This window comes from Octopus bimaculoides, chromosome 27 (assembly GCF_046866305.1).
Source record: "Octopus bimaculoides isolate indiv1 chromosome 27, ASM4686630v1, whole genome shotgun sequence".
NCBI classification, from domain to species: Eukaryota; Metazoa; Mollusca; class Cephalopoda; order Octopoda; family Octopodidae; genus Octopus; species Octopus bimaculoides.
This window is the reverse complement of record NC_142954.1, coordinates 24,207,946-24,229,423: the sequence shown is the minus strand read 5'-3', so window position 1 is coordinate 24,229,423 and position 21,478 is coordinate 24,207,946. Positions and strand designations below refer to the sequence as shown.

At 29.6% G+C, this 21,478-nt stretch overlaps 2 long non-coding RNA genes across 6 annotated transcripts in view; one reads left to right on the top strand and one right to left on the bottom strand.

The window, feature by feature from the left end:
- The window catches only part of LOC149130908 (uncharacterized), a 282,187-nt gene extending 268,364 nt beyond the window's left edge, over positions 1-13,823 (top strand). For all 4 annotated transcript variants that reach the window (XR_016238674.1, XR_016238673.1, XR_016238675.1 and 1 more), the window contains exon 4: positions 13,667-13,823. This is a non-coding gene — a long non-coding RNA (uncharacterized LOC149130908). The remainder of the gene's footprint in view (positions 1-13,666) is intronic.
- LOC149130907 (uncharacterized) lies at positions 830-19,766 on the bottom strand. Of its 2 annotated transcripts, XR_016238677.1 has the most exons (5): positions 19,402-19,766; positions 17,688-17,924; positions 15,678-15,815; positions 13,563-13,731; positions 830-930 (listed from the first exon to the last, which is right to left on the bottom strand). It is a non-coding gene; the product is annotated as an uncharacterized LOC149130907 (long non-coding RNA). The 2 variants fall into 2 exon arrangements; XR_016238676.1 differs by lacking the exon at positions 17,688-17,924 and having other exon boundaries at positions 19,402-19,761.
- Between the last annotated feature and the right edge of the window lie 1,712 nt (positions 19,767-21,478).

Genomic DNA, 21,478 nt, shown 5'->3' with positions numbered 1-21,478 from the left:
GCTCAAATGGTGGGTCAGCAATGATGGGCCTCAGTTTGAGGCCAGTAGGGGGAGGATCATTAATGCATAGGCTTGGAGAAACTCTGCAAGCTTTAGAAATATCTGGATTTTTGTGTATCTGAGGTAATCAGTAGAATAGAGTAGGTCTGTATTTGAAGAGGATAAGTTTTAAAGAGTCTTCTGTGGGCTGTATTGTACTCATAGTAAATATTATTTTCCATCGTGGAGAGTATTCACTTCTTGTAGTACTCTGTGTCCATCACCACTACCGCACTTCCTTTGTCGGTTTCTTTAATGGTGAGGTTTATACCATTATCTAACTCAATTAGGTCCTTACATTAAGGTTGGATTTAATTTGTATGGCATTAAAAGGAAAACTGGTAATGTGTTCACAAAAAGCATGAAGTGCTTTATTTCTGCCCTTTGTAGGACGGTATTCACCGTTGTTTTTGACTATAGACTCATCTCCACTGGTGTAGTTTTACATGAACAAATTGACACAAGAGTCTTAATTTTTGGTTTCACGTGAACACCCGGCCATTACAATTTTGGGGATTTCTTACATGCATATCGTTACTACATATATAGAAAGTAACCATATTTAAATATTGTAGACGCTAAATTATCATACTTAAATGTTGTAGTAAGTATGATAATCTAGTGTCTACAATGTTTAAATATGATTACATTCTATATATTTAGTTCATACAACATTTAAGCACGATAACATTTTATATATTTAGTATCATAATTTAGATTCTACAACATTTAAGTACGATTAGTTACTGTTAGTAAGTGAAATATATGTATAAATAATAACAAACAGACATTGTCTTTTAACTCTTTATTGACATCAACTTATATTCAGAGCCATGAACTTACCAATTTGAAGCTAACTTTGTCCAGACCTCCAGAGTAACTGCTTGGTTTCTGGAGAAGAATATGAGAAAGAAGACATCTTGTATGTGTATATTGTTGATGAAAATAAAATAATAAAATAAAAAGTGTCTATTTTATTTAATTTAAAGTATCATAATTTGGTGTCTACATTGTTTAAATATGATTACATTCTATATAATTAGATTCTACAATATTTAAGTATGATAATTTAGTGTCTATAATGATTACATTCTATATGATTAGATTCTGCTACATTTAAGTATGATGATTACTTTCTATAATGATTACATTCTATATGATTAGATTCTGCTACATTTAAGTATGATGATTACTTTCTATATGATTAGATTCTGCTATATCTAAGTATGATGATTACTTTCTATATGATTAGATTCTGCTATATCTAAGTATGATGATTACATTCTGGTACATTTAAGTATGATGATTACTTTCTATAATGATTACATTCTATATGATTAGATTCTGCTACATTTAAGTATGATGATTACTTTCCATATGATCAGATTCTGCTATATCTAAGTATGATGATTACTTTCTATATGATTAGACTCTGCTACATCTAAGTATGATGATTACTTTCTATATGATTAGATTCTGCTACATTTAAGTATGATGATTACTTTCTATATGATTAGATTCTGCTATATCTAAGTATGATGATTACTTTCTATATGATTAGATTCTGCTATATCTAAGTATGATGATTACTTTCTATATGATTAGATTCTGCTATATCTAAGTATGATGATTACTTTCTATATGATTAGATTCTGCTATATCTAAGTATGATGATTACTTTCTATATGATTAGATTCTGGTACATTTAAGTATGATGATTACTTTCTATATGATTAGATTCTGCTATATCTAAATATGATGATTACTTTCTATATGATTAGATTCTGCTATATCTAAGTATGATAATTACTTTCTATATGATTAGATTCTGCTACATTTAAGTATGATGATTACTTTCTATATGATTAGATTCTGCTACATTTAAGTATGATAATTACTTTCTATATGATTAGATTCTGCTACATTTAAGTATGATGATTACTTTGTATATGATTAGATTCTGCTATATCTAAGTATGATGATTACTTTCTATATGATTAGATTCTGCTACATTTAAGTATGATAATTACTTTCTATATGATTAGATTCTGCTACATTTAAGCATGATGATTACTTTCTATATTATTAGATTCCGCTATATCTAAGTATGATGATTACTTTCTATATGATTAGATTCTGCTACATTTAAGTATGATGATTACTTTCTATATTATTAGATTCTGCTACATTTAAGTATGATGATTACTTTCTTTCATGATTACATTCTATATGATTAGATTCTGCTACATTTAAGTATGATGATTACTTTCTACATGATTAGATTTTGCTATATCTAAGTATGATGATTACTTTCTATGATGATTAGATTCTGCTATATCTAAGTATGATGATTACTTTCTATATGATTAGATTCTGCTACATTTAAGTATGATGATTACTTTCTATATTATTAGATTCTGCTACATTTAAGTATGATGATTACTTTCTTTCATGATTACATTCTATATGATTAGATTCTGCTACATTTAAGTATGATGATTACTTTCTACATGATTAGATTTTGCTATATCTAAGTATGATGATTACTTTCTATGATGATTAGATTCTGCTATATCTAAGTATGATGATTACTTTCTATATGATTAGATTCTGCTACATTTAAGTATGATGATTACTTTCTATATTATTAGATTCTGCTACATTTAAGTATGATGATTACTTTCTTTCATGATTACATTCTATATGATTAGATTCTGCTACATTTAAGTATGATGATTACTTTCTACATGATTAGATTTTGCTATATCTAAGTATGATGATTACTTTCTATATGATTAGATTCTGCTACATTTAAGTATGATGATTACTTTCTATATGATTAGATTCTGCTATATCTAAGTATGATGATTACTTTCTATATGATTAGATTCTGCTACATTTAAGTATGATGATTACTTTCTATATGATTAGATTCCGCTATATCTAAGTATGATGATTACTTTCTATATGATTAGATTCTGCTACATTTAAGTATGATAATTACTTTCTATATGATTAGATTCTGCTACATTTAAGTATGATGATTACTTTGTATATGATTAGATTCTGCTATATCTAAGTATGATGATTACTTTCTATATGATTAGATTCTGCTACATTTAAGTATGATAATTACTTTCTATATGATTAGATTCTGCTACATTTAAGTATGATGATTACTTTCTATATGATTAGATTCTGCTACATTTAAGTATGATGATTACTTTCTATATGATTAGATTCTGCTATATCTAAGTATGATAATTACTTTCTATATGATTAGATTCTGCTACATTTAAGCATGATGATTACTTTCTATATTATTAGATTCCGCTATATCTAAGTATGATGATTACTTTCTATATGATTAGATTCTGCTACATTTAAGTATGATGATTACTTTCTATATTATTAGATTCTGCTACATTTAAGTATGATGATTACTTTCTTTCATGATTACATTCTATATGATTAGATTCTGCTACATTTAAGTATGATGATTACTTTCTACATGATTAGATTTTGCTATATCTAAGTATGATGATTACTTTCTATATGATTAGATTCTGCTACATTTAAGTATGATGATAACTTTCTATATGATTAGATTCTGCTATATCTAAGTATGATGATTACTTTCTATATGATTAGATTCTGCTACATTTAAGTATGATGATTACTTTCTATATGATTAGATTCCGCTATATCTAAGTATGATGATTACTTTCTATATGATTAGATTCTGCTATATCTAAGTATGATGATTACTTTCTATATGATTAGATTCTGCTACATTTAAGTATGATGATTACTTTCTACATGATTAGATTTTGCTATATCTAAGTATGATGATTACTTTCTATATGATTAGATTCTGCTACATTTAAGTATGATGATTACTTTCTATATGATTAGATTCTGCTATATCTAAGTATGATGATTACTTTCTATATGATTAGATTCTGCTACATTTAAGTATGATGATTACTTTCTATATTATTAGATTCTGCTACATTTAAGTATGATGATTACTTTCTTTCATGATTACATTCTATATGATTAGATTCTGCTACATTTAAGTATGATGATTACTTTCTACATGATTAGATTTTGCTATATCTAAGTATGATGATTACTTTCTATATGATTAGATTCTGCTACATTTAAGTATGATGATAACTTTCTATATGATTAGATTCTGCTATATCTAAGTATGATGATTACTTTCTATATGATTAGATTCTGCTACATTTAAGTATGATGATTACTTTCTATATGATTAGATTCCGCTATATCTAAGTATGATGATTACTTTCTATATGATTAGATTCTGCTATATCTAAGTATGATGATTACTTTCTATAATGATTACATTCTATATGATTAGATTCTGCTACATTTAAGTATGATGATTACTTTCCATATGATCAGATTCTGCTATATCTAAGTATGATGATTACTTTCTATATGATTAGACTCTGCTACATCTAAGTATGATGATTACTTTCTATATGATTAGATTCTGCTACATTTAAGTATGATGATTACTTTCTATATGATTAGATTCTGCTATATCTAAGTATGATGATTACTTTCTATATGATTAGATTCTGCTATATCTAAGTATGATGATTACTTTCTATATGATTAGATTCTGCTATATCTAAGTATGATGATTACTTTCTATATGATTAGATTCTGCTATATCTAAGTATGATGATTACTTTCTATATGATTAGATTCTGGTACATTTAAGTATGATGATTACTTTCTATATGATTAGATTCTGCTATATCTAAATATGATGATTACTTTCTATATGATTAGATTCTGCTATATCTAAGTATGATAATTACTTTCTATATGATTAGATTCTGCTACATTTAAGTATGATGATTACTTTCTATATGATTAGATTCTGCTACATTTAAGTATGATAATTACTTTCTATATGATTAGATTCTGCTACATTTAAGTATGATGATTACTTTGTATATGATTAGATTCTGCTATATCTAAGTATGATGATTACTTTCTATATGATTAGATTCTGCTACATTTAAGTATGATAATTACTTTCTATATGATTAGATTCTGCTACATTTAAGCATGATGATTACTTTCTATATTATTAGATTCCGCTATATCTAAGTATGATGATTACTTTCTATATGATTAGATTCTGCTACATTTAAGTATGATGATTACTTTCTATATTATTAGATTCTGCTACATTTAAGTATGATGATTACTTTCTTTCATGATTACATTCTATATGATTAGATTCTGCTACATTTAAGTATGATGATTACTTTCTACATGATTAGATTTTGCTATATCTAAGTATGATGATTACTTTCTATGATGATTAGATTCTGCTATATCTAAGTATGATGATTACTTTCTATATGATTAGATTCTGCTACATTTAAGTATGATGATTACTTTCTATATTATTAGATTCTGCTACATTTAAGTATGATGATTACTTTCTTTCATGATTACATTCTATATGATTAGATTCTGCTACATTTAAGTATGATGATTACTTTCTACATGATTAGATTTTGCTATATCTAAGTATGATGATTACTTTCTATGATGATTAGATTCTGCTATATCTAAGTATGATGATTACTTTCTATATGATTAGATTCTGCTACATTTAAGTATGATGATTACTTTCTATATTATTAGATTCTGCTACATTTAAGTATGATGATTACTTTCTTTCATGATTACATTCTATATGATTAGATTCTGCTACATTTAAGTATGATGATTACTTTCTACATGATTAGATTTTGCTATATCTAAGTATGATGATTACTTTCTATATGATTAGATTCTGCTACATTTAAGTATGATGATTACTTTCTATATGATTAGATTCTGCTATATCTAAGTATGATGATTACTTTCTATATGATTAGATTCTGCTACATTTAAGTATGATGATTACTTTCTATATGATTAGATTCCGCTATATCTAAGTATGATGATTACTTTCTATATGATTAGATTCTGCTACATTTAAGTATGATAATTACTTTCTATATGATTAGATTCTGCTACATTTAAGTATGATGATTACTTTGTATATGATTAGATTCTGCTATATCTAAGTATGATGATTACTTTCTATATGATTAGATTCTGCTACATTTAAGTATGATAATTACTTTCTATATGATTAGATTCTGCTACATTTAAGTATGATGATTACTTTCTATATGATTAGATTCTGCTACATTTAAGTATGATGATTACTTTCTATATGATTAGATTCTGCTATATCTAAGTATGATAATTACTTTCTATATGATTAGATTCTGCTACATTTAAGCATGATGATTACTTTCTATATTATTAGATTCCGCTATATCTAAGTATGATGATTACTTTCTATATGATTAGATTCTGCTACATTTAAGTATGATGATTACTTTCTATATTATTAGATTCTGCTACATTTAAGTATGATGATTACTTTCTTTCATGATTACATTCTATATGATTAGATTCTGCTACATTTAAGTATGATGATTACTTTCTACATGATTAGATTTTGCTATATCTAAGTATGATGATTACTTTCTATATGATTAGATTCTGCTACATTTAAGTATGATGATAACTTTCTATATGATTAGATTCTGCTATATCTAAGTATGATGATTACTTTCTATATGATTAGATTCTGCTACATTTAAGTATGATGATTACTTTCTATATGATTAGATTCCGCTATATCTAAGTATGATGATTACTTTCTATATGATTAGATTCTGCTATATCTAAGTATGATGATTACTTTCTATATGATTAGATTCTGCTACATTTAAGTATGATGATTACTTTCTACATGATTAGATTTTGCTATATCTAAGTATGATGATTACTTTCTATATGATTAGATTCTGCTACATTTAAGTATGATGATTACTTTCTATATGATTAGATTCTGCTATATCTAAGTATGATGATTACTTTCTATATGATTAGATTCTGCTACATTTAAGTATGATGATTACTTTCTATATTATTAGATTCTGCTACATTTAAGTATGATGATTACTTTCTTTCATGATTACATTCTATATGATTAGATTCTGCTACATTTAAGTATGATGATTACTTTCTACATGATTAGATTTTGCTATATCTAAGTATGATGATTACTTTCTATATGATTAGATTCTGCTACATTTAAGTATGATGATAACTTTCTATATGATTAGATTCTGCTATATCTAAGTATGATGATTACTTTCTATATGATTAGATTCTGCTACATTTAAGTATGATGATTACTTTCTATATGATTAGATTCCGCTATATCTAAGTATGATGATTACTTTCTATATGATTAGATTCTGCTATATCTAAGTATGATGATTACTTTCTATATGATTAGATTCTGCTACATTTAAGTATGATGATTACTTTCTACATGATTAGATTTTGCTATATCTAAGTATGATGATTACTTTCTATATGATTAGATTCTGCTACATTTAAGTATGATAATTACTTTCTATATGATTAGATTCTGCTACATTTAAGTATGATGATTACTTTCTATATTATTAGATTCCGCTATATCTAAGTATGATGATTACTTTCTATATGATTAGATTCTGCTACATTTAAGTATGATAATTACTTTCTATATGATTAGATTCTGCTACATTTAAGTATGATGATTACTTTCTATATGATTAGATTCTGCTACATTTAAGTATGATGATTACTTTCTATATGATTAGATTCTGCTATATCTAAGTATGATAATTACTTTCTATATGATTAGATTCTGCTACATTTAAGCATGATGATTACTTTCTATATTATTAGATTCCGCTATATCTAAGTATGATGATTACTTTCTATATGATTAGATTCTGCTACATTTAAGTATGATGATTACTTTCTATATTATTAGATTCTGCTACATTTAAGTATGATGATTACTTTCTTTCATGATTACATTCTATATGATTAGATTCTGCTACATTTAAGTATGATGATTACTTTCTATATTATTAGATTCTGCTACATTTAAGTATGATGATTACTTTCTATATGATTAGATTCTGCTACATTTAAGTATGATGATTACTTTCTATATGATTACATTCTGGTACATTTAAGTATGATGATTACTTTCTATATGATTAGATTCTGCTATATCTAAGTATGATGATTACTTTCTATATGATTAGATTCTGCTATATCTAAGTATGATGATTACTTTCTATATGATTAGATTCTGCTACATTTAAGTATGATGATTACTTTCTACATGATTAGATTTTGCTATATCTAAGTATGATGATTACTTTCTATATGATTAGATTCTGCTACATTTAAGTATGATGATTACTTTCTATATGATTAGATTCTGCTATATCTAAGTATGATGATTACTTTCTATATGATTAGATTCTGCTACATTTAAGTATGATGATTACTTTCTATATTATTAGATTCTGCTACATTTAAGTATGATGATTACTTTCTTTCATGATTACATTCTATATGATTAGATTCTGCTACATTTAAGTATGATGATTACTTTCTACATGATTAGATTTTGCTATATCTAAGTATGATGATTACTTTCTATATGATTAGATTCTGCTACATTTAAGTATGATGATAACTTTCTATATGATTAGATTCTGCTATATCTAAGTATGATGATTACTTTCTATATGATTAGATTCTGCTACATTTAAGTATGATGATTACTTTCTATATGATTAGATTCCGCTATATCTAAGTATGATGATTACTTTCTATATGATTAGATTCTGCTATATCTAAGTATGATGATTACTTTCTATATGATTAGATTCTGCTACATTTAAGTATGATGATTACTTTCTACATGATTAGATTTTGCTATATCTAAGTATGATGATTACTTTCTATATGATTAGATTCTGCTACATTTAAGTATGATGATTACTTTCTATATGATTAGATTCCGCTATATCTAAGTATGATGATTACTTTCTATATGATTAGATTCTGCTATATCTAAGTATGATGATTACTTTCTATATGATTAGATTCTGCTACATTTAAGTATGATGATTACTTTCTACATGATTAGATTTTGCTATATCTAAGTATGATGATTACTTTCTATATGATTAGATTCTGCTACATTTAAGTATGATGATTACTTTCTATATGATTAGATTCTGCTATATCTAAGTATGATGATTACTTTCTATATGATTAGATTCTGCTACATTTAAGTATGATGATTACTTTCTATATTATTAGATTCTGCTACATTTAAGTATGATGATTACTTTCTTTCATGATTACATTCTATATGATTAGATTCTGCTACATTTAAGTATGATGATTACTTTCTACATGATTAGATTTTGCTATATCTAAGTATGATGATTACTTTCTATATGATTAGATTCTGCTACATTTAAGTATGATGATAACTTTCTATATGATTAGATTCTGCTATATCTAAGTATGATGATTACTTTCTATATGATTAGATTCTGCTACATTTAAGTATGATGATTACTTTCTATATGATTAGATTCCGCTATATCTAAGTATGATGATTACTTTCTATATGATTAGATTCTGCTATATCTAAGTATGATGATTACTTTCTATATGATTAGATTCTGCTACATTTAAGTATGATGATTACTTTCTACATGATTAGATTTTGCTATATCTAAGTATGATGATTACTTTCTATATGATTAGATTCTGCTACATTTAAGTATGATAATTACTTTCTATATGATTAGATTCTGCTACATTTAAGTATGATGATTACTTTCTATATTATTAGATTCCGCTATATCTAAGTATGATGATTACTTTCTATATGATTAGATTCTGCTACATTTAAGTATGATAATTACTTTCTATATGATTAGATTCTGCTACATTTAAGTATGATGATTACTTTCTATATGATTAGATTCTGCTACATTTAAGTATGATGATTACTTTCTACATGATTAGATTTTGCTATATCTAAGTATGATGATTACTTTCTATATGATTAGATTCTGCTACATTTAAGTATGATAATTACTTTCTATATGATTAGATTCTGCTACATTTAAGTATGATGATTACTTTCTATATTATTAGATTCCGCTATATCTAAGTATGATGATTACTTTCTATATGATTAGATTCTGCTACATTTAAGTATGATAATTACTTTCTATATGATTAGATTCTGCTACATTTAAGTATGATGATTACTTTCTATATGATTAGATTCTGCTACATTTAAGTATGATGATTACTTTCTATATGATTAGATTCTGCTATATCTAAGTATGATAATTACTTTCTATATGATTAGATTCTGCTACATTTAAGTATGATAATTACTTTCTATATGATTAGATTCTGCTACATTTAAGCATGATGATTACTTTCTATATTATTAGATTCCGCTATATCTAAGTATGATGATTACTTTCTATATGATTAGATTCTGCTACATTTAAGTATGATGATTACTTTCTATATTATTAGATTCTGCTACATTTAAGTATGATGATTACTTTCTTTCATGATTACATTCTATATGATTAGATTCTGCTACATTTAAGTATGATGATTACTTTCTACATGATTAGATTTTGCTATATCTAAGTATGATGATTACTTTCTATATGATTAGATTCTGCTACATTTAAGTATGATGATAACTTTCTATATGATTAGATTCTGCTATATCTAAGTATGATGATTACTTTCTATAATGATTAGATTCTGCTACATTTAAGTATGATGATTACTTTCTATATGATTAGATTCTACTATATCTAAGTATGATGATTACTTTCTATATGATTAGATTCTGCTATATCTAAGTATGATGATTACTTTCTATATGATTAGATTCTGCTATATCTAAGTATGATGATTACTTTCTATAATGATTAGATTCTGCTATATCTAAGTATGATGATTACTTTCTATAATGATTAGATTCTGCTACATTTAAGTATGATGATTACTTTCTATATGATTAGATTCTAATATATCTAAGTATGATGATTACTTTCTATATGATTAGATTCTGCTATATCTAAGTATGATGATTACTTTCTATAATGATTAGATTCTGCTACATTTAAGTATGATGATTACTTTCTATATGATTAGACTCTACTATATCTAAGTATGATGATTACTTTGTATATGATTAGATTCTGCTATATCTAAGTATGATGATTACTTTCTATATGGTTAGATTCTGCTACATTTAAGTATGATGATTACTTTCTATATTATTAGATTCTGCTACATTTAAGTATGATGATTACTTTCTTTCATGATTACATTCTATATGATTAGATTCTGCTACGTTTAAGTATGATGATTACTTTCTATATGATTAGATTCCGCTATATCTAAGTATGATGATTACTTTCTATATGATTAGATCCTGGTACATTTAAGTATGATGATTACTTTCTATATGATTAGATTCTGCTACATTTAAGTATGATGATTACTTTCTATATGATTACATTCTGGTACATTTAAGTATGATGATTACTTTCTATATGATTAAATTCTGCTATATCTAAGTATGATAATTACTTTCTATATGATTAGATTCTGCTATATCTAAGTATGATGATTACTTTGTACATGATTAGATTCTGCTATATCTAAGTATGATGATTACTTTCTATATGATTAGATTCTGCTACATTTAAGTATGATGATTACTTTCTATATGATTAGATTCTGCTATATCTAAGTATGATGATTAGATTCTGCTACATTTAAGTATGATGATTACTTTCTATATGATTACATTCTGGTACATTTAAGTATGATGATTACTTTCTATATGATTAGATTCTGCTATATCTAAGTATGATGATTACTTTCTATATGATTAGATTCTGCTACATTTAAGTATGATGATTACTTTCTATGATGATTAGATTCTGCTATATCTAAGTATGATGATTACTTTCTATATGATTAGATTCTGCTACATTTAAGTATGATGATTACTTTCTATATGATTACATTCTGGTACATTTAAGTATGATGATTACTTTCTATATGATTAGATTCTGCTATATCTAAGTATGATGATTACTTTCTATATGATTAGATTCTGCTATATCTAAGTATGATGATTACTTTCTATATGATTAGATTCTGCTACATTTAAGTATGATGATTACTTTCTATATGATTAGATTCTGCTATATCTAAGTATGATGATTACTTTCTATATGATTAGATTCTGCTACATTTAAGTATGATGATTACTTTCTATGATGATTAGATTCTGCTATATCTAAGTATGATGATTACTTTCTATATGATTAGATTCTGCTACATTTAAGTATGATGATTACTTTCTATATGATTAGATTCTGCTATATCTAAGTATGATGATTACTTTCTATATGATTAGATTCTGCTACATTTAAGTATGATGATTACTTTCTATGATGATTAGATTCTGCTATATCTAAGTATGATGATTACTTTCTATAATGATTACATTCTATATGATTAGATTCTGCTACATTTAAGTATGATTATTACATTCTGCTATATCTAAGTATGATGATTACTTTCTATATGATTAGATTCTGCTATATCTAAGTATGATGATTACTTTGTATATGATTAGATTCTGCTATATCTAAGTATGATGATTACTTTGTATATGATTAGATTCTGCTATATCTAAGTATGATGATTACTTTCTATATGATTAGGTTCTGCTACATTTAAGTATGATGATTACTTTCTATATGGTTAGATTCTGCTATAGCAGAATGTAATCATCATACTTAAATGTAGCAGAACCTAATCATATAGAAAGTAATCATCATACTTAGATATAGCAGAATCTAATCATATAGAAAGTAATCATCATACTTAGATGTAGCAGAATCTAACCATATAGAAAGTAATCATCATACTTAAATGTAGCAGAACCTAATCATATAGAAAGTAATCATCATACTTAGATATAGCAGAATCTAATCATATTGAATGTAATCATCATTCTTAGATATAGCAGAATCTAATCATATAGAAAGTAATCATCATACTTAGATATAGCAGAATGTAATTACCATACTTAAATGTAGCAGAATCTAATCATATAGTAAGTAATCATCATACTTAGATATAGCAGAATCTAATCATATAGAAAGTAATCATCATACTTAGATATAGCAGAATGTAATCATCATACTTAAATGTAGCAGAATCTAATAATATAGAAAGTAATCATCATACTTAGATATAGCAGAATCTAATCATATAGAAAGTAATCATCATACTTAGATATAGCAGAATGTAATCATATAGAAAGTAATCATCATACTTAAATGTAGCAGAATCTAATCATATAGAATGTAATCATTATAGAAAGTAATCATCATACTTAAATGTACCAGAATCTAATCATATAGAAAGTAATCATCATACTTAGATAATTTAGTTTAAATATGATTACTTACCGTTAGTAAGTGAAGTGTATGTATAAATAATAACAAACACATTGTTTTTTAACTCTTTATTGGCACATTAATATTGTCATTGTCTTGTATTTTCTTATATTCAGGGCCAGGAACTTATCAAATTGAAGCCAAGTTCTTTGTCCAGTCCTCCGGAGTAACTGCTTGGTTTCTGAAGAGGAAGAATATGAGAGAGAAACCAAGAAGGCATCTTGTATGTGTATTTTGTTGATGAAAATAAAAAAGTGTGTCTATTGTATTTAATTGTGTGTGTTTGCTTATATATTTATGTACGGTGGTGCATCAGCATGGCCGCATCTTCAAGCTGGAGCTTTGAAAAGAATATAGATATATACTTATATCTGTATGAGTTTATATGTATACATATGTACAAGAAATCAATTGAATAAAAATTGGTAATAATAATGATATTATTGTCTGTGTATATGTATTATGAATCTAGTAATGTATGTGTATATATTGTGAATCGAGTAATGTATGTGTGTATATTATGAAACGAGTAATGTGTGTGTATATATTATGAATCTAGTAATGTGTGTGTATATATTATGAATCGGGTAATGTATGTGTATATTATGAATCGAGTAATGTGTGTGTGTATATATTATGAATCTAATAACGTATGTGCTTGTGTGTATATATTATGAATCTAGTAATGTATGTATGTGCATATATTATGAATCGAGTAATGTGTGTGCATATATTATGAATCGAGTTATGTATGTATATATTATGAATCGAGTAATGTATGTATGTGTATATATTATGAATCGAGTAACGTGTGTGCATATATTATGAATCGAGTTATGTATGTATATATTATGAATCTAGTAATGTATATGCTTGTGTGTATATATTATGAATCTAGTAATGTATGTGCATATATTTGTCAGCTTTATTTATCAAGGCCAATAAAACAGTATGAAGCGAAAGTGACATATCGATTACAATTCAATCAACAGAAAATTAGCATGCAAGTGGCTCAGTACTCCGCAGACACGTCTTCTTCACGTAATTTACAAAGAAATACAATGTGACAAGGCCGGTCCCTTTGAATTACAGGTGTAAGTGATTTTTGCCAGGTAAGTGGACTGGGGCACGGTGAAATTAATGTTTAAGTGGCTGTGTATTCCACAGACGTGTTCCCTGTGAACGGTTTTCGTCGAACGAATCAAACTTAATAAATTATCGAAAATAAAATGTCTGGTCCTGGGGTTGTAAACAAGTGATGGCGGATACAAATACTGACTGAAACCGGTCAAAGAAATAAGACAGAGAAAGAAATAAAGACCGTAAGGAGTGGATTTGGTAGGCGGAAACTGAAAGAAGCCCGTTGTGTATATGTTTGTGTGTGTGTTTGTCCCCACCTCCCAACATCGCTCGACAACCGATGCTGGTGTGTTTACGTCAACGTAAATTAGCGGTTTCGGCAAAAGAGACCGATAGAATAAGTACCAGGCTTACAAAGAATAAGTCCTGCGGTCGATTTGACCGACTGTAAAGGCGGTGCTCCAGCTTGGACGCAGTCAAATGACTGAAACAAGGAAAAGAGTAATTTTAACGAGTTCCTACCGCCATTACAAACACCAGCGCCATCTATCTGTAACGTCTCTGTTTTACTCTGGCTTCTCCGAGTTACTTCCCTTTGTTTCTCTGCGATCAGAATCTTTATTTCGCTGGACGAATGTGTTTTAGCTTCTAAGATCCTTCTGGGACCGATTATTAATTAAAAGACGAACATTGAGGGGTCAATGTAATTAACTACCCCTGCCCGTGCGTATAATTGAAAGGATTACGGACTTTATTATTATTTTTAAAGGCAGAATCGTTAGCACGCCGGACAAAGTGCTTAACGGTGTTCAGTCCGTCTTTACGTTCTGAGTTCAAATTCCGCCGATGTCGACTGACCCCAGAATGGTTTCTGTCAAATGATGTAAGATTAAAAGAAATAATGTGTGTGTATATATTATGAATTGAGTAATGTATGTATATGTGTATATTATGAACCTAGTAATGTGTGTTTATATTATGAATCGAGTAATGTATGTGTATATATTATGAATCTAGTAGTGTGTGTGTATATAAGAGTTTGCCTACCTTTCCATGTCATCCTCATCACCTCTTCTTCCACAGGCTCATGGGTTGGATAGGTTTGTCTGAAGCAGTGTTGTATAATCCGAGATCCCTCACCCCTTTTTCACAACACATGACAGAAACACTGCAACAACTTTGAAACTTGATTGGAAAAACAAAGGCCAGTCTTTAAGTGTACACTATACCGAATTATGGAAGAGAATATTCTATGTTGGGGTGGGGGTGGGGGCAGGATAGGAAAATGTGGATTTAACATTTGAGGAGAAATTTGGTAATTTAATGAAACAAATCTAATCTAGCAAAAACGAAATATATTTTAATTAAAATGTATACATAGGCTCTTGCTAAGCTTTCTGACCAAAATAGCCTGCTACTTATTTTGTGTCTTTCATGAGGATGTAAACACCAACACAGACGCACATATATCTGCAGTGGGACTGAATGGTTGGCAAGCAAACTTCTCTATCACGTAACCACACCTGTCAATGCTTCAAGAAAACCTTACTGTATTATTGTTACTTCAATCATTTGGCTTGTATTCCGTACATTAGCCTATGCCTCACATCGTACGACACCGGGTACTGTAGTGGAACCAGAAATGAGCCTCACTGTTGGTTATGTGTTGCACTTTACAGTATTAGCTTAGTTGTATACTGTCAAGGACTCACCAAGTGTGACAGACAACAACACCCCAAAACCATCAGTTATTAGGCTCACCTAAAGTAACCTAGATTTTCAGTTGGTGATAGTAGCACTGACTGTTGCTAATCTAGATCTATCAATAATTATTCAGTACAACAGTAATTATAAAAGCATATCAGATATACAACTGAGCTATCAGAGAACTGAATCAGTTGTGAAGCCGCTGCAATTGATGAAATGGTTGACTAAACTGAAAAGTATAATGAATAAACATTCCAATTGGTCAAAACAACAGGGCCCTAAATGGTATGCACGAATAAAAGGTGGTAAAAGCTAAAAGGGTAACACGAGTCGAACAAAGAAAAATATATGCATTTCAAAGGTCAATAATTAAATTTAGATAAAGGAAGATTTGCTACAGATTCAATTCAAGATCACAGCTCAGGTGGGCCTCTGAAGAGAAAAACCTATCATTACGAAAAGGGAGCACATAGGAAAATATTAAGGTGTTTGGCCCAAAACATTTACAAATCAAGTACGATACCCTTAAGCATCATCTACATCTGTTTAAATTAGCAGAATATCCACCAATTGATTACACAAACACAATATAAAACATCTACAGGATTTTTAACATTGGACAAATGCAGCGATTGAAGAGAAAATAAACAAGTTTTTTGTAGTCAGAGAAGAAGAGACATTGAAAGTTCCAAGTAGGCAATGTGTTATTACTGATTGAAAAAGCTACAAAAAAAAAAAAAAAGGACACTTTGGTGAGGCAATAGACAAATTTGGGGACAGAGATAGATTATTATGGACATTTGTCACCTGTGGTGGATTTATGAAACAGTAGATTCACAGTTTACTTAACAAAGATAATAGAATGATAAGCTTGATGCCAGACACATTTAAATGATACTACTCGGAAGTGATGTTCAGTAGTAGCCATTACATCCTCATATTCATTCGTTCTATGTTTTTACCCCCACTTGTCTGTACGAGATGTAATGGGCGATAAATGACATTTCATTGCTCCTTCGGTTCGTTGGAGCAAAGTTTTCTTTCCAAAAATATTTATTACATTTGCTTTGTTCTCTTGGCTTGTCCGGAAAGTTCGTGCCGATTTATAGTGGCTTAATCTTCGACTTAGGATATGTTCAAGTTAAAAGATGGAGATTCGCAAAATTGTAATGACCGGACAACCGAATATTTGCCAATGAATGTCAATATACATACGTATATATGGCCGGGTGTTCACATTAAACCAAAAGTTAAGACTCTTGTGTCAATTTGTTCGTGTGAAACGCATTAAAAGGCGACGGTAAAAGACATTGGGTATAAAAAGAAAAAAAGATTCTATTCTTTGCCTACCTTGTTGCAGCCTTAATTCTTCATCGGCTTCAATTACGTTACTTCAGTCAGAGAGGGTCGATTCTGGAATGGCTTTACATGTATCAATTACAGACATCGATTCGTAAACACTCAATCAGTAAAGCTAGCTGTATTTCTTCAGCCGCAGGTATTTCGTACGAAATGTATGTTTATTTTGTTTTTTTTTTAAATTAATTTGCTACAGATTCAATTCAAGATCACAGCTCAGGTGGGCCTCTGAAGAGAAAAACCCATCATTACGAAAAGGGAGCACATAAGAGAATATTAAGGTGTTTGGCAAAAAACATTTACAAATCAAGTACGATTCCCTTAAGCATAATCTACATCTGTTTAAATTAGCATTAAATTGTGTGTGTGGGGCTTTGGATAGGCCTAACCATTCAATAGTATAGCTCATATTCCTCCTCTTCAAATCATGAATATAATATGCCAATGCAGTAGAATTGGAGTATTTGGCATTCGAAAATGAGCTCATGTGGACCCGATATCTCCTTTTAAATTCAATAGTGCTGCCAATATATCCCCTAACCAAATTATTCTCCTCTCTAACACTACTACATTTACAGAGATTTTTTTTTTTTTTATTAAGCAAAAACCCATTAAGAGGACATAAGTTTCGGGGTCCTTGCATATTTGATAAGGTCTACATTTTCTCCTACAGTGACACCTGAGCACTTCCAGCTGCAGTCCTATGTTTATTTTTGTTCTTTGGGGCATGAAAGGAGCACCATGCGAATGTGGTCGATGCCAGTAGCCCCTAACTGGCTCCAGATGAAGGACAAGGAATAGAAAAGAGAAAGGCAACCAAGAACTCTGGAGAAAAGAACAGAATGATACACAAATGCCCACACACCAGAATTACACTAATCAGTCTAGAATGCCCAACCAAACATAAAGCCCAGTAACTCCAATAACAGAATATCCACCAATTGATTACACAAACACCTACAGGATTTTTAACATTGGACAAATGCAGCGATTGAAGAGAAAATAAACAAGTTTTTTATAGTCAGAGAAGAAGAGACATTGAAAGTTCCAAGTAGGCAATGTGTTATTACTGATTGAAAAAGCTACAAAAAAAAAAAAGGACACTTTGGTGAGGCAATAGACAAATTTGGGGACAGAGATAGATTATTATGGACATTTGTCACCTGTGGTGGATTTATGAAACAGTAGATTCACAGTTTACTTAACAAAGATAATAGAATGATAAGCTTGATGCCAGACACATTTAAATGATACTACTCGGAAGTGATGTTCAGTAGTAGCCATTACATCCTCATATTCATTCGTTCTATGTTTTTACCCCCACTTGTCTGTACGAGATGTAATGGGCGATAAATGACATTTCATTGCTCCTTCGGTTCGTTGGAGCAAAGTTTTCTTTTCAAAAGTATTTATTACATTTGCTTTGTTCTCTTGGCTTGTCCGGAAAGTTCGTGCCGATTTATAGTGGCTTAATCTTCGACTTAGGATATGTTCAAGTTAAAAGATGGAGATTCGCAAAATTGTAATGACCGGACAACCGAATATTTGCCAATGAATGTCAATATACATACGTATATATGGCCGGGTGTTCACATTAAACCAAAAGTTAAGACTCTTGTGTCAATTTGTTCGTGTAAAACGCATTAAAAGGCGACGGTAAAAGACAATGGGTATAAAAAGAAAATAGATTCTATTCTTTGCCTACCTTGTTGCAGCCATAATTCTTCATCGGCTTCAATTACGTGACTTCAATCAGAGAGGGTCGATTCTGGAATGGCTTTACATGTATCAATTACATACATCGATTCGTAAACACTCAATCAGTAAAGCTAGCTGTATTTCTTCAGCCGCAGGTATTTCGTACGAAATGTATGTTTATTTATTTTTTTTTTAATTAATTAATTATTATTTATTTAATTAATTTCGTCTTTGAGAATTAGGAGTATTTAGGAGGGTTAGGAGTAGGAGGGGGACTGGAGTAGGAGGAAAAATGATGAGGCGAGGTAAAAACCCGCCAGGGTCAATGGTCCGGCGATGAAAGAAGTGAAAGGGGAAGGGAGGCGCGAACCAGGCAGCCTAGACCACCTGTCCGCGCCCCAACGCCCCTTCCACCTCTAGCACCACTGTTCCATCTTACTGGCGGCAATTATATACGTGAAAATTAGGATTTATAAACCTAACTTTTCCCAGAATTCAATGAAAAAAATTGTCTGTGAGGTGAAAAATTTTCATAACAACCCTTAGTGCAGGTCCTGGGTGATATCGAACACTGCCCAGAATGTTATTCGTGTCTACACGGGCCTTTACCCACAAGACCACCAAGACACCAACAGAAATCTAGTTAAAAAATGTCATATTTAAACTCCAATAATTTTTGAGCATGTAAAGGACAAACTTGACACTTTTTTGAAAAATAAATTGTAGAACGACACCTTTTTGAAAAAAAATTATAGAACACGTTTTTGATAAAAAAGAAATTTAATTCCTACAACGTTTGATTGTTTGTTTATAGTTTCAGCTTAGAGCTGCCGCCATGCTGGTGCACCGCCGTCAAATTTCTCTCAGCCTCTTTCATTTGGCCGAGATATTTTAATTTCTTTCTTTACATTTCTGATGTCTAAGGATGGATACTGATGTGTATTAGCGAGTTTTCTGGAGAATTTAAAAGGCAAATATGCCTTATCTTGTCTTACTGATTTTGCCCCAGCCAAGTTTGTCCTTTACATGCTCAAATAGAATTGGCGTTCAAATATGACATTTTTAACAAGATTTCTGTTGGTGTCTCGGTGGTCTTGTGGTTAAAGGCATGTGTAGATACCAATAAAACCCTGGGTAGAGTTCAATATCACCCAGAGCCTGCACCAAGGGGTCTTATGAACGACAGCTTTTTGAAAAATAAATTGTAGAACGACACCTTTTTGAAAAAGAAATTATAGAACACCTTTTTGATTAAAAAGAAATTTAATTCCTTCAATGTTTGTTTGTTTATAGTTTCATCTCAGAGCTGCCGCCATGCTGGTGCACCGCCGTCAACTTTCTCTGAGCCTCTTTCATTTGGCCGAGATATTTTAATTTCTTTCTTTACATTTCTGATGTCTAGGGATGGATACTGATGTGTATTAGCGAGTTTTCTGGAGAATTTAAAAGGCAAATATGCCTTATCTTGTCTTACTGATTTTGCCCCAGCCAAGTTTGTCCTTTACATGCTCAAATAGAATTGGCGTTCAAATATGACATTTTTTAACTAGGCTTCTGTTGGTGTCTCGGTGGTCTTGTGGGTAAAGGCTTGTGTAGACACCAATAAAATCCTGGGTAGAGTTCAATATCACCCAGAGCCTGCACCAAGGGGTCTTATGAAGATTTTTCACTTCTTTTTTTTTATCTCACAGGGACTGACAAACACACAGATTCATACACAAACAATTATATATATGGAACATAAAACGATTATATATGTATATATAATCTTTTACTTGTTTCAGTCTTTCTTTTGGCTGGTCATGCTGGAGCACCCCAGGACTTATTCTATCGGCCTGTTTTGCCGAACCGCTAAGTTATGGGGGACATAAACACACCAGCATCGGTTGTCAATGATCCTCTCCCTACTGACCTCAAACTGAGACCCATCATTGCTGGCACTGTTTGTGAAACCCACCGTTTGAGCAACTTCCTCGACATCTTACTCAAACCGTTTCTAAAATATGTGAAAAGCTTCATCAGGGATGACTTAGACATGCTAAACCACCTCCCGAAGACAATAAGTGAAGGAACCCTGTTAGTAT